Raw genomic sequence first — 12,640 nt, 5'->3', positions numbered from 1 at the left:
TGCAGTGAAAACTTACACATGTAGACAATACAAGAAAATATATCAACTTTCTGACCCTCAGAAAATTCAAACTGTAGGAAAACTACACAAATGTGTTAGGTGTGGGAAAGCTTTGATTATCTGTTCAGCCTAACTCACCATCCGTTAATTATTTTTTCTTTTTTTACAATAGTGTGATGGTTTTTGCTATATATGAACATGAATAGGCCGTAGGCGTACATATGTGCCCTCCCGCCTGAACCCACCTCTCTCCCCACTGTATCCCTCCAGATTGTCCGAGAGCACTTGCTCGTACATCACACTCCCACTGGCTCTTTTACATATGGTAATATACATGTTTCAGTGCTAATCTCTTAAACCCTGCCATCCTATTTCTTTTTTTTTTTTCAATAGGTTTTCCTTAGTGTTGCTTTTTCTATCCACATGTTATGACCCAGTTTTAATGTTCAGTTTACATTTCTTTCCTGCTTTACACTAACAAATACATAAGTCAATGGGTTATTTTGAAACTTTTGTAACATTAAAATGCATGTAGGCGATGACAGGGAACATAGTGGGTGCCCTGTAAATGTAAAGAAAGACAGTTACTTTAGGACTTGAGTTCAGTCAGATAATACACATAGAAACATTTACAGATAGTGCCAAGTTGATAATTTTGGTGAAAAAAATTCTAGTGTCTTCTTAAGACTTTATATTTTATAATGTGCTTTGTTGTCCAGAACTGACAGATCTTTCAGAAACAGACAACAAAGAAATGAGAGAAAATATATTACAATTTTTCAACAAGAAGTAAATTGCCTAATTACCGTCAAGTGATCATATAGTAATCTGACATTCCATTACATTAAAGTATTCGCTTAAGTATTAAATATTATGATGTAAACAACTTTTTCTCATATAAGTATTTGAAGCTTTGTCATCATAAGCATGGAACAGAAAGTTTTATAAAGAAGTATGCATTTCTCATTAAACGTTTTTTTCTCTCTTTAATAATCTTTAAAATTTATTTTTGGCTATGCTAAGTCTTCATTTTGCTGACTTCTTTCTCTTTTTACAGCAATCAGGCTATGAATTCTCCACGTAAACTTGGCTGGGGTATGGTTGGAGACTGGCATTTTGATGCTTCTTTTGGTCAGTCCAGAGGACTCAATGTCTTTTTGTGTTTTTGCTATACTAAGCCTTTTTTTTTTTTTTTTTAACTGTACGTGGGATTTCTCTAGTTGCAGCAAGCAGAAGTGACTTTCCAGTTACTTGTGTACAGGCTGGGGTTACTGGTGTACAACAGTACTGGGGTTACTGTTGTTGCAGAACACAGGCTTTAGAGCACAGGCTCAGTACTTGTGTTGCACGGGCTTAATTGCTCCGAGGCATGTGGTATCCTCTCAGACCAGGGATCAAACCTGGGTCCTATGCATTGGCAGGTAGATTATTTACCACTAGACCACCAGTAAAGTTCTACTCATTATCTTTTAACTGTGCACTATGTATGTTAATACAAAGACATTTTTCTCCTTGGAAATGTTAGTATGAAGTAGCCCTTTCTAAGAGTTGTGTGTTTCACGTTCTAGCTTGTCAGTTCAATTAGTTCTGTCGCTCATTCGTGTCAGCCTCCTTGCGACCCCATGAATTGCAGCACGGCATGCCTCCCTGTCCATCACCAACTCCCGGAGTTCACTCAAACTCATGTGCATCGACTCGGTGATGCCATCCATCCATCTCATCCTCTGTCATCCCCTTCTCCTCCTGCCCCCAATCTCTCCCAGCATCAGGGTTTTTTCCAATAAGTCACCTCTTGGCATGAGGTGGCCAAAGTACTGGAGTTTCAGCTTCAGCATCATTCCTTCCAAAGAAATCCCAGGGCTGATCTCCTTCAGAATGGACTGGTTGGATCTCCTTGCAAGGAGATCCTGGCTTCTCCAAGCCAGGCTTCAGCAATACGTGAACTGTGAACTTCCAGATGTTCAAGCTGGTTTTAGAAAAGGCAGAGGAACCAGAGATCAAATTGCCAATATCCGCTGGATCATCGAAAAAGCAAGAGAGTTCCAGAAAAACATCTATTTCTGCTTTATTGACTATGCCAAAGCCTTTGACTGTGTGGAACACAATAAACTGGAAAATTCTGAAAGAGATGGGAATACCAGACCACCTGACCTGCCTCTTGAGAAACCTATATGCAGGTCAGGAAGCAACAGTTAGAACTAGACATGGAACAACAGACTGGTTCCAAATAGGAAAAGGAGTATATTAAGGCTTTATATTGTCACCCTGCTTTTTTAACTTATGTGCAGAGTACATCATGAGAAACCCTAGGCTGGAGGAAGCACAAGCTGGAATCAAGATTGGCAGGAGAAATATCAATAACCTCAGATATGCAGATGACACCACCGTTATGGCAGAAAGTGAAGAGGAACTAAAAAGCCTCTTGATTAAGGTGAAAATGGAGAGGGAAAAAGTTGGCTTAAAGCTCAACATTCAGAAAACAAAGATCATGGCATCTGGTCCCATCACTTCATGGGAAATAGATGGGGAAACCGTGGAAACAGTGTCACACTTTATTTTTCTGGTCTCCAAAATCACTGCTGATGGTGACTGCAGCCATGAAATTAAAAGAGGCTTACTCCTTGGAAGAAAAATTAAACCAAGCTAGATAGCATATTGAAAAGCAGAGACATTACTTTGCCGGTAAAGGCCCGTCTAGTCAAGGCTATGGTTTTTCCAGTGGTCATGTATGGATGTGAGAGCTGGATTGTGAAGAAAGCTGAGCGCCGAGGAATTGATGCTTTTGAACTGTGGTGTTGGAGAAGACTCTTTAGAGTCCCTTGGACTGCAAGGAGATCCAACCAGTCTCTTCTGAAGGAGATCAGCCCTGGGATTTCTTTGGAAGGAATGATGCTTAAGCTGAAACTCCAGTACTTTGGCCACCTCATGCGAAGAGTTGACTCATTGGCAAAGACTCTGATGCTGGGAGGATTGGGGGCAGGAGGAGAAGGGGACGACAGAGGATGAGATGGCTGGATGGCATCACTGACTCTATGGAGATAAGTCTGAGTGAACTCTGGGAGTTGGTGATGGACAGGGAGGCCTGGCATGCTGGGATTCATGGGGTCGCAAAGAGTTGGCCACGACTGAGCGACTGAACTGAACTGACTGTCATGTTGAGTGGTTTGCCTTGGAAACAGAGATCATTCTGTAGTTTTTGAGACTGCATCCACGTACTGCATTTCGGACTCTTTTCTTGATCATGATCCGTACACAAAGCCAGTTCTTGCTTACTTAAACTGCTTAAATTTTAATTGTAGGAATATTGCTGGGTTCAGCTAGCACCCTATATCCAGCTCCACCCACCAGGATCCCACATCAAGCCCCACCCAACCCCAGCCTGGCCACCAGACCAGGTTACAGTTCCCAGACCTCTGAATCGCTTCAGCCTCATCAGCACGACTCCATGTACAGTTTGGTTCAGTCGCTCACTTGTGTCCGACTCTTTGTGATCCCATGGACTGCAGCACACCAGGCCTCCCTGTCCATCACCAACCCAGAGTTTACTCAAACTCATTGTGTCGGTGATGCCATCCAACCATGTCAACCTCTGTCGTTGGACATGCAGGACTCCAAATGTTATGCCAAAACCCTTCCTTCTATTGTGATTATCCCACAGAATTTTAAGGTTTTATTAAAAGTGTTGTACTTACTTAGACTAATGAGCAATCAGTGGTGCAACACAAGACGTGAGAGATCCTCAAGTACTACTTAACCCTGACAAGATACCTCTGGAACCAAACGGAGGAACAAGCAGGAAGGTGTATGCTTGGCAGGGCTCACCAGGCCCTGCCCCTCACACGTCCAGACGCAGGCGTGTGTCCTAGGCTCCACCCCTCATTGTCCCTTTCCGCTGGAACCTAGGGCTTGGGAGTCGCTGGTGTCTCTACTCAAAGAACTTGAGTTTAGAGCAATTCCTGAAGCCGAGTCTTGGTAGGTGCGGTTGCCCCAGGAATAGTGAGGTACTGCTTTTTGCTTTTTAGTCTTGTTAAGCTCTGCGCATAGGGTTCCCCCTATTCCATATCTGTGGTCTCCGGTCACTTTGGACCTTCCTAATCCCCCAGCCTTTCCTCACCAAGTAAATTCAGTTGTTACTTTGAGAGGCCCGTGGTCTAATTTCCTTTCAGTGTAAAATCCTGAGGTAACATATATCGTGCACGAAATATATAGTAATTTATAGGGGGGAAGTTATTATAATTGAGACATGGCACTTAGAATTTTGTAAATATACCAAAACACTTGTTCAGAAGTTAGCTTAGAATTTCATCTTTGCAACTGGTGGTGGAGCTGCAGTTCTTTCTCGAGTGTTAGGGAGGCGTATTACTGTCCTTTTCTGGTTTATATGACCAGGGTAATAAATTGACGAGAGACTGTTCATTTTAGGAGATAATTTTCAGTGATGCTGGTTACTGATATGAGCTCTAGAATCAAAGAAAAATATAAAATGGTCTCTATGCTCAGACATTTCCGACTCTTTGAGACCCCATGGAGTGTAGCCTTCCAGGCTGCTGTGTCCATGGGAATTCCCAGGCAAGAATACTGGAGTGGGCTGCCAGTTCCTAATCCTGTGGATCTTCTGACTCAGGGATAAAACCCCCATCTCTTGCATCTCCTTCATTGGAAGGAGGATTCATTACCACTGAGCCACCTGGGAAGCCTCTTTGGTCTGATACTAGTGTTTTATTTGAATTTTAAAAGTGAATGTTGGTTGGTAGTTTTCCAGTCAGTGAGACCCAGTGTGGATAATGCTGAATTATGGATTGCTGACAAGTGCAATGGAAAGTGGTGTATAATAGTGGGGAAATATCTTAAGAGATCGGAGAATCTGAAGACAGTTGAGGGATAGTTTTAGATTTGTGCATTAAGGTTGATTGTCAGTGCTACACTAAACCTAAGATGATTATGTGGGGCAGGTGGAAAAGGAACAGTTTGCTTGAAGTAACGAGGCCTGTTTATTTGTGGCAATGTTGTTGGTGTAATATTGTCAGAGATAAAAAATTGGTTCAAAATGCTTCTAGCTAACAGACCTTTGATAGAGTTGAGTAGGAGTGGGTTGTCTTCATTAATTAAAATTAATCGGAGAAGGGAGGTTGTCCTAGAATTGTGAAGCCAGTGACACGAGTGCTGTACACAGCTGTGTGGGTGTAGAGACAGAGGCTCTGGTCTTGGTGTGCAACATGTGGGCTGATTGGATAATAAGATCTTAAGAATTGAAGCCTGTGAGGATTGGTAATCCTGTTAATGGGAGACTTCATAATGAGGGCTGTAGTGGGGAAACACATTGCTTTCAGCAGTTTATCTACTCAGAGTGGGGGATACTGATTTTACTGTGGTTAGAGTTGCCAGAAGCTTTGGCATCTAAGGGGCTATGAAGGAGGCCCCGCTTCCTTAAAGAGCTGGGGTATCTTCCAATTAGGTCAGTCAGGTACAACAGGCGGCAGTGAGATTGGGGCCTTTTTCTGTGACTTCTTCACTGAGCTCACTCGAGCCAAATCTCAAACACCTTTAAAACTTCGTGATATCCCAGTTCCTGGCATGTTTTCCCAAGAGGGCCAGTTTCTTGGTCTCCATACTGAGTGCCCAGTGCCCTTGCATTTGCGGCTTGTGTGTTTTCTGTGTGTTGCCCAGGCCCAGTGGTCTCTGCTGTTTAGCCCTGTTGCTCAACAGAGCACAGAAAAGTGGTGAAAACATGTGGGAAAGTGGAGAGAAAGCTTTTGGGGGTCTAGGAGAGTTGTGAGAGGAGGCAAGTTTCGGCCTCTGGATGAGCCCTATGAATGGTGTATGTTTGTGTTGCAAGCACAGTGGTGTGACCCAGTTCAAGCTAGCTGTGCTGCCTGCGAGACAGGCCAGTGCCTTGGGGAGATGATTTCTTGAGGTAAACAATGGGACTTCATTTTGAAAACCAGCCGACCAAAAAAATGGCTAACTAATATCTCAAAATAGCCATCTTGTTGGTGTCTGGATGCCAGATTCTTTTGTGAAACTAGAGAAAGAAGCAGTGAGGAAATAAAGTCAGAAGGGACGAGCGAGAGGGAGAGGCAGTGAGGAAGTAAGGTAAAAAGGGCCATCAACAAAGGGCCATCAGTCTTGCAGTACATCTCAGGGACAGCCAGCCTTCTGTGTTCATCTCTTCTTTCCTGCCACCATTCACAGGTTGGGAGGTCAGTGTATCTCCCTGTGAGCTCAATAAAGGCCCTTTAGTTTAACAGTCAGGCCAAGAGGTAGGGTCCTCTGAGGCCAGCGATTATGGATGATTACAATAACCACAGCAGTGAGAAGCAAGGCAAAGAAACCATTCCAACTTGGAATCAGAATTGGCTCTTCCTGCAACAGTTGTGGGATCACGTTGTGTGGAATTGTTGACAAGGGTGGTCTCAGTTTTGACTGGAGGACCTGGATGTGGGCTCATGGCTAATTGTGGGTTGCCTGGAAGGGTGGGCATACCATAGTGTCTTAGCTCAGTTTCCCTGGGACACAGATGCTGTGACTGAGGCTTGTGTGCATTGGTTGATTGGGAAAATGATGATTACACCTGTGGAGGAAGAAAGGAAGTGGAATTGGGAAGAGAACTGTTACCCTGCATTGTGTTAGAATCAAGGCCTGAGCTGAGCCCACAGGGAGGGATGGGTGCATTGGTCTTGGTGGTGGGATCCAGAAGGTTCCCCACAGCATCGACTCCATGGAGTGTATTTTGTGATGTCTTTTGGAAGAGCAGGAATCACTATGCAACCTGTAAAATAACTGTTGGTAAAATCCCAGAGATGATATTGTTGGTTATTTTTAGTATTCTCTGTTATTTTGAGTTGTAACGAAGAAGGTTTCCAATGGATTTGGAAGGAAAAAAGACCTTGGAATGTATCTTTGGAAGATGCTGAAGTCTCACTGGTGCATGTGCATCAATATACACATCTTCTTTTTATTATTAGAGTTCGGAGATGACAGTTTTTCGCTGGGTGAGGTCACTCTGACTGATAAGAAGCTATCCTGAATCTGGTTTGCTGCTTAGGCACCTTTTGTGTATTATTGCATCATAAACGCATGAGTTGTTAAACCTTGGAATCTTTCTGGGGATTGCATAGCACGATGGATGGATTATTACTGAATGTGTGGATTGTGTGTTGAACCAGATGAAATTTCATAAGGCTCTTTCAACCTAGAAGGAAAATGGTGCTAAAATTTGAGGCAGAGGGATTTCGTTAGGGAGGGGTCATAAAATCTCAGGATATAAGGAAGGATCGGGCTCCCCAGGTGGTGCGAGTGATGGAAAACAGTACGGAGGTTCCTCAAATATTAAAAAGAAAACATGCATAGGATCTCGGAGTCTCACTTCTGATTATATACCCAAAGGAAGCAGAATCAGTATATTTTTTAAATTATGTATTTATTTGACTCAATGGGCCTTAGTTGTGGATCACGAGATCTTTTTTGCATCACGCAGGACCTTTCATCATGGCAGGGGGGCTCTGGAGTATGTCGGCCCTGTGTTTGCGGTACCTGGGCTTGTTTGCTGGAGTCCAGCTCCAGCAGCCAGGGATTCAACCTGAAGGGATGGGCGATGATGACGTAGCCTCTGACTCATAGTAAGGGACTACATCCAGCGGACAATGATGTAGCCTCTGACTCATAGTGGCTCAGACAGTAAAGTGTCAGCCTCAATGCGGGAGACCCCGGTTTGATCCCTGGGTCAGAAAGATCCCCTAGAGAAGGAAATGGCAACCCACTCCAGTACTCTTGCCTGGAAAATTTCATGGACAGAGGAGCCTTGTAGGCTACGGCCCATGGGGTTGCAAAGAGTCGGACACGACTGAGTGACTTCACTCACTCATTCTTCACTCTTCACTCACTGACTCATAGTACGGGACTACATGTTCATTTCAAGCTTCAGGTTCTCTTTTATACTTTGACAAAAGCATTAGGTCAGCGGTTTTTAGTTTCCCCCACCCAGATTTACTGTACTTAATTTGTGATTACATTGTAACTCATGGTACATTCCTCAGTTTATTTCTTATCTTTCTAAATCCTGTTTGCCCCTAGCATCTTAAGATCATTATCTCCTAAAAAGGCTTCTAGCTATTCTTGCTGCTGCTACTGCTGCTAAGTGGCTTCAGTTGTGTCCCACTCTGTGCGACCCCAGAGATGGCAGCCCACCAGGTTACCCCATCCCTGGGATTCTCCAGGCAAGAACACGGGAGTGGGTTGCCATTTCCCTCTGCCATTTCCTTTCTTCTAGCTATTCTTAATCCTAAACCCTAAACTCAGCAACAAGCAAATTTTGCCTTGGAATACGGAATGAAGCAGGGCCAAGACTAATAGAGTTTTGCCAATAAAATGCAAACACCCTCTTCCAACAACACAAGAGAAGACTACACATGGACACCACCAGTTGGTCAACACCGAAATCAGATTGATTATATTCTTTGCAGCCAAAGATGGAGAAACTCTATACAATCAACAAAAACAAGACCAGGAGCTGACTGTGGCTCAGATCATGAACTCCTTATTGCCAAATTCAGACTGAAATTGAAGAAAGTAGAGAAAACCACTAGACCATTCAGGTATGACCTAAATCAAATCCCTTATGATTATACAGTGGAAGTGAGAAATACATTTAAGGGACTAGATCTGATATATAGAGTGCCTGATGACTATGGAATGAGGTTCGTGACATTGTACAGGAGACACGGATCAAGACCATCCCCATGGAAAAGAAATGCAAAAAAGCAAAATGGCTGTCTGGGGAGGCCGTATCAATTGCTCTGAAAAGAAGAGAAATGAAAAGCAAAGGAGAAAAGGAAACATATAAGCATCTGAATGCAGCGTTCCAAAGATACCAAGAAGAGACAAGAAACCCTACCTCAGCGATCAATGCTAATAGAGGAAAACAATAGAATGGGAAAGACTAGAGATCTCTTCCATAAAAATTAGAGATACCAAGGGAACATTTCATGCAAAGATGGGCTCCATAAAGGACAGAAATGGTATGGACCTAACAGAAGCAGGAGATGCTAAGAAGAGGTGGCAAGAATACACAGAAGAACTGTACAAAAAAGATCTTCATGACCAGATAATCACGATGGTGTGATCACTGACCTAGAGCCAGACATCCTGGAATGTGAAGTCAAGTGGGCCTTAGAAAGCATCACTATGAACAAAGCTAGTGGAGGTGATGGAATTCCATTTGAGCTCTTTCAAATCCTGAAAGATGATGCTGTGAAAGTGCTGCCCTCAATATGCCAGCAAATTTGGAAAACTCAGCAGTGGCCACAGGACTGGAAAAGGTCAGTTTTCATTCCGATCCCAAAGAAAGGCAATGCCAAAGAATGCTCAAACTACCGCACAATTGCATGCATCTCACACTTTAGTAAAGTAATGCTCAAAATTCTCCAAGCCAGGCTTCAGCAATAGGTGAACCATGAACTTCCAGATGTTCAAGCTTGTTTTAGAAAAGGCAGAGGAACCAGAGACCAATTCGCCAACATCTGCTGGAACATGGAAAAAGCAAGAGAGTTCCAAAAACCCATCTATTTCTGCTTTATTTACTATGCCAAAGGCCTTCACTGTGTGGATCACAATAAACTGGAAAATTCTGAAAGAGATGGGAATACCAGACCACCTGATCTGCCTCTTGAGAAATCTGTATGCAGGTCAGTAAGCAACAGTTAGAACTGGACATGGAACAACAGACTGGTTCCAAATAGGAAAAGGGGTACATCAAGGCTGTATATTGTCACCCTGCTTATTTAACTTATATGCAGAGTACATCATGAGAAATGGTAGACTGGAAGAAACACAAGCTGGAATCAAGATTGTCAAGAGAAATATCAATAACCTCAGATATGCTGATGATACCACCCTTATGGCAGAAAGTGAAGAGGAACTAAAAAGCCTCTTGATTAAGGTGAAAATGGAGAGGGAAAAAGTTGGCTTAAAGCTCAACATTCAGAAAACAAAGATCATGGCATCTGGTCCCATCACTTCATGGGAAATAGAATGGGAAACCGTGGAAACAGTGTCAGAGTTTATTTTTCTGGGCTCCAAAATCACTGCTGATGGTGACTGCAGCCATGAAATTAAAATTACTCCTTGGAAGAAAAGTTATGACCAAGCTAGATAGCATATTGAAAAGCAGAGACATTACTTTGCCAACAAAGGTCCGTCTAGTCAAGGCTATGGTTTTTCCTGTGGTCATGTATGGATGTGAGAGTTGGACTGTGAAGAAGGCTGAGTTCCGAAGAATTGATGCTTTTGAACTGTGGTGTTGGAGAAGACTCTTGAGAGTCCCTTGGACTGCGAGGAGATCCAACCAGTCCATTTTGAAGGAGATCAGCCCTGGGAATTCTTTGGAAGGAATGATGCTAAAGCTGAAACTCCAGTACTTTGGCCACCTCATGTGATGGGTTGACTCATTGGAAAAGACTCTGATGCTGGGAGGGATTGGGGGCAGGAGAAGAAGGGGACAACAGTGGATGAGATAGCTGAATGGCATCACTGAGTTGATGGACATGAGTCTGAGTGAACTCTGGGAGTTGATGATGGATAGGGAGACCTGGCATACTGCGATTCATGGGGTCGCAAAATGTCGGACACGACTGAGTGACTGAACTGAAACTCAGCAAACTTCTTTTGCCATAAACATTCCCCTCAGAAACAGGTCTCAGATAATAATCCTTCCCATGGCCTCAAGCTGCGGCCTCTGTGCTCATTCTGAGACATTCTTTGTAAAGATCCTTGAACAAATGTCAGTGGTTATTTTATCGATTATTTTCTGTGCACAACTGTAGAAGGCTTTGTGCTTTCTCATGTTTCTCTCAAGCACAATAAGCACCTTAACATTCTTTACAGTCAACTCAACTGAAGAAAGGAAAGAACAAGTCAGAATCACAAGGCCTAACACCTTCATCCCGGTCATGCCTGCAGAATGAGGAGAGTGGTTGGGGCGGTGCCTCCAATTTGTCAGTAATGCGTAATGTGGCTCCCGACATAGTTGCTCTGCTGCATGTGGGATCTTATATCGCCAACCAAGGATTGAACAAGGATTGAGTCCCCTTTGTTGCAAGGCAGGTCCTTAACCTGGAATTCCTGTGACCACCAGGAATGTCCTGTGAAAAATCAGTATTTTGAAGGAATTACCTGCATTCGTGTAACCAATATTTCTTTATTCACAACAGTCATTTTTCTTCAAACAGCACAGTTTTATCCCTTTTCAGTTCTTCATAACAGAACCTAGTAATGCCCCAAAGGCTCTCAAGGTTGAAAAATCTATTAGAGTTTCTTTGCATGGTGAAATCAAAGAATAGTTAATTTGGGGATTATATACTAATAATTTGCACTTGAGTTATTCTTTCCATACTCTGTCCATAGTGGAGCTTTTATAGACTCTGACCCCCTAAAACCTACTCCCCTGTTTATGGATGTTCCTGATATTTCCCAATGTCCTCTTTTGTTCCCAAATAAAACCATTAGTATGGGCCTGATTTATATGAAGTGAAAATAGGAAAATAAACATGTAAACTATTAGGAAATAAACTTCAGAACTAAGGTTAAAGGTGGTATCTCTTTTTGACCTTGGAGAATTCTGAAACAATTTATTTTTGATTATTTATTTATTATTGGCTGAACAGTTGTGGCTCAGGGGCTTAGTGGCTCCACAGCATGTGGGAATTTCCTGGACCAGGCATTGACCCCCTCGTCTCCTGCATTGGCAGGCCGATTCCTTATCCCTGAGTCACCAGGGAAGTCCAGAAATCATTGAGAATGCACATTACATGGTGGCATTTTTTTGTTTGTTTGATAAACTAGAAATTTCATAGATTCAATCCCAACTTTTTTGTTCTTGTTACTTTGAAGTCACTGAAAGCACAAGATGGAAGCAAACCCAAAGTTTGGTTTGGATACTGGGACAGATGATATGAGAATGTTTGTTAACTGGTGAAGCTTTCTAGTTGGGGCACTATAGACTTCCAACCTGATGGGAATTTCTCATCCTGCCCAGATAGGCAGCATAGGAAGCGGTTGGTTTTAAAGTCTAAAGGTATCAGTAGTCAAACATCGGAGAAACCACAGTGAGACTGTTTAACAAAACACTGAATGTTTACTCATGCTATGAATTTGTTTCATTCCTTTTCCTGCTGTACAGATATGTTCCATTATTCTATATGGTTGTTGAAGATGGTAGTAAATTCCTATTTATCTGTTTTACTAAACAGAAAAATTGCTATTTACTATCTATTGCCTAAGACATTGTTACACTAGCCTAATGACAGAGGATGAGATGGCTGAATGGCATCACTGACTTGATGGACGTGAGTCTGAGTGAACTCCGGGAGTTGGTGATGGACAGGGAGGCCTGGCGTGCTGCGATTCATGGGGTCGCAAAGAGTCGGACACGACTGAGCGACTAAACTGAACTGAACTGAATGAACAGTAATGTTTAGAAATATTTAATATTAATAAATACTAAATAGAAGTTTAGTTTTCCAAAACATATTAAAATGTTGATGTAACATTATAGAATTAATAAATATGCTCCATAGTTCATTGTCAGCTGTAGTAGAATTTCCTTTTTCTTGAGTTGTTTTTTTTTTTTTAATACTGTGATGGT

The sequence above is a fragment of the Bos mutus genome, chromosome 18, assembly GCF_027580195.1.
Source record: "Bos mutus isolate GX-2022 chromosome 18, NWIPB_WYAK_1.1, whole genome shotgun sequence".
Lineage (NCBI taxonomy): Eukaryota > Metazoa > Chordata > Mammalia > Artiodactyla > Bovidae > Bos > Bos mutus.
The sequence above is the reverse complement of the archived record's forward strand: the minus strand, read 5'-3'. Positions refer to the sequence as shown.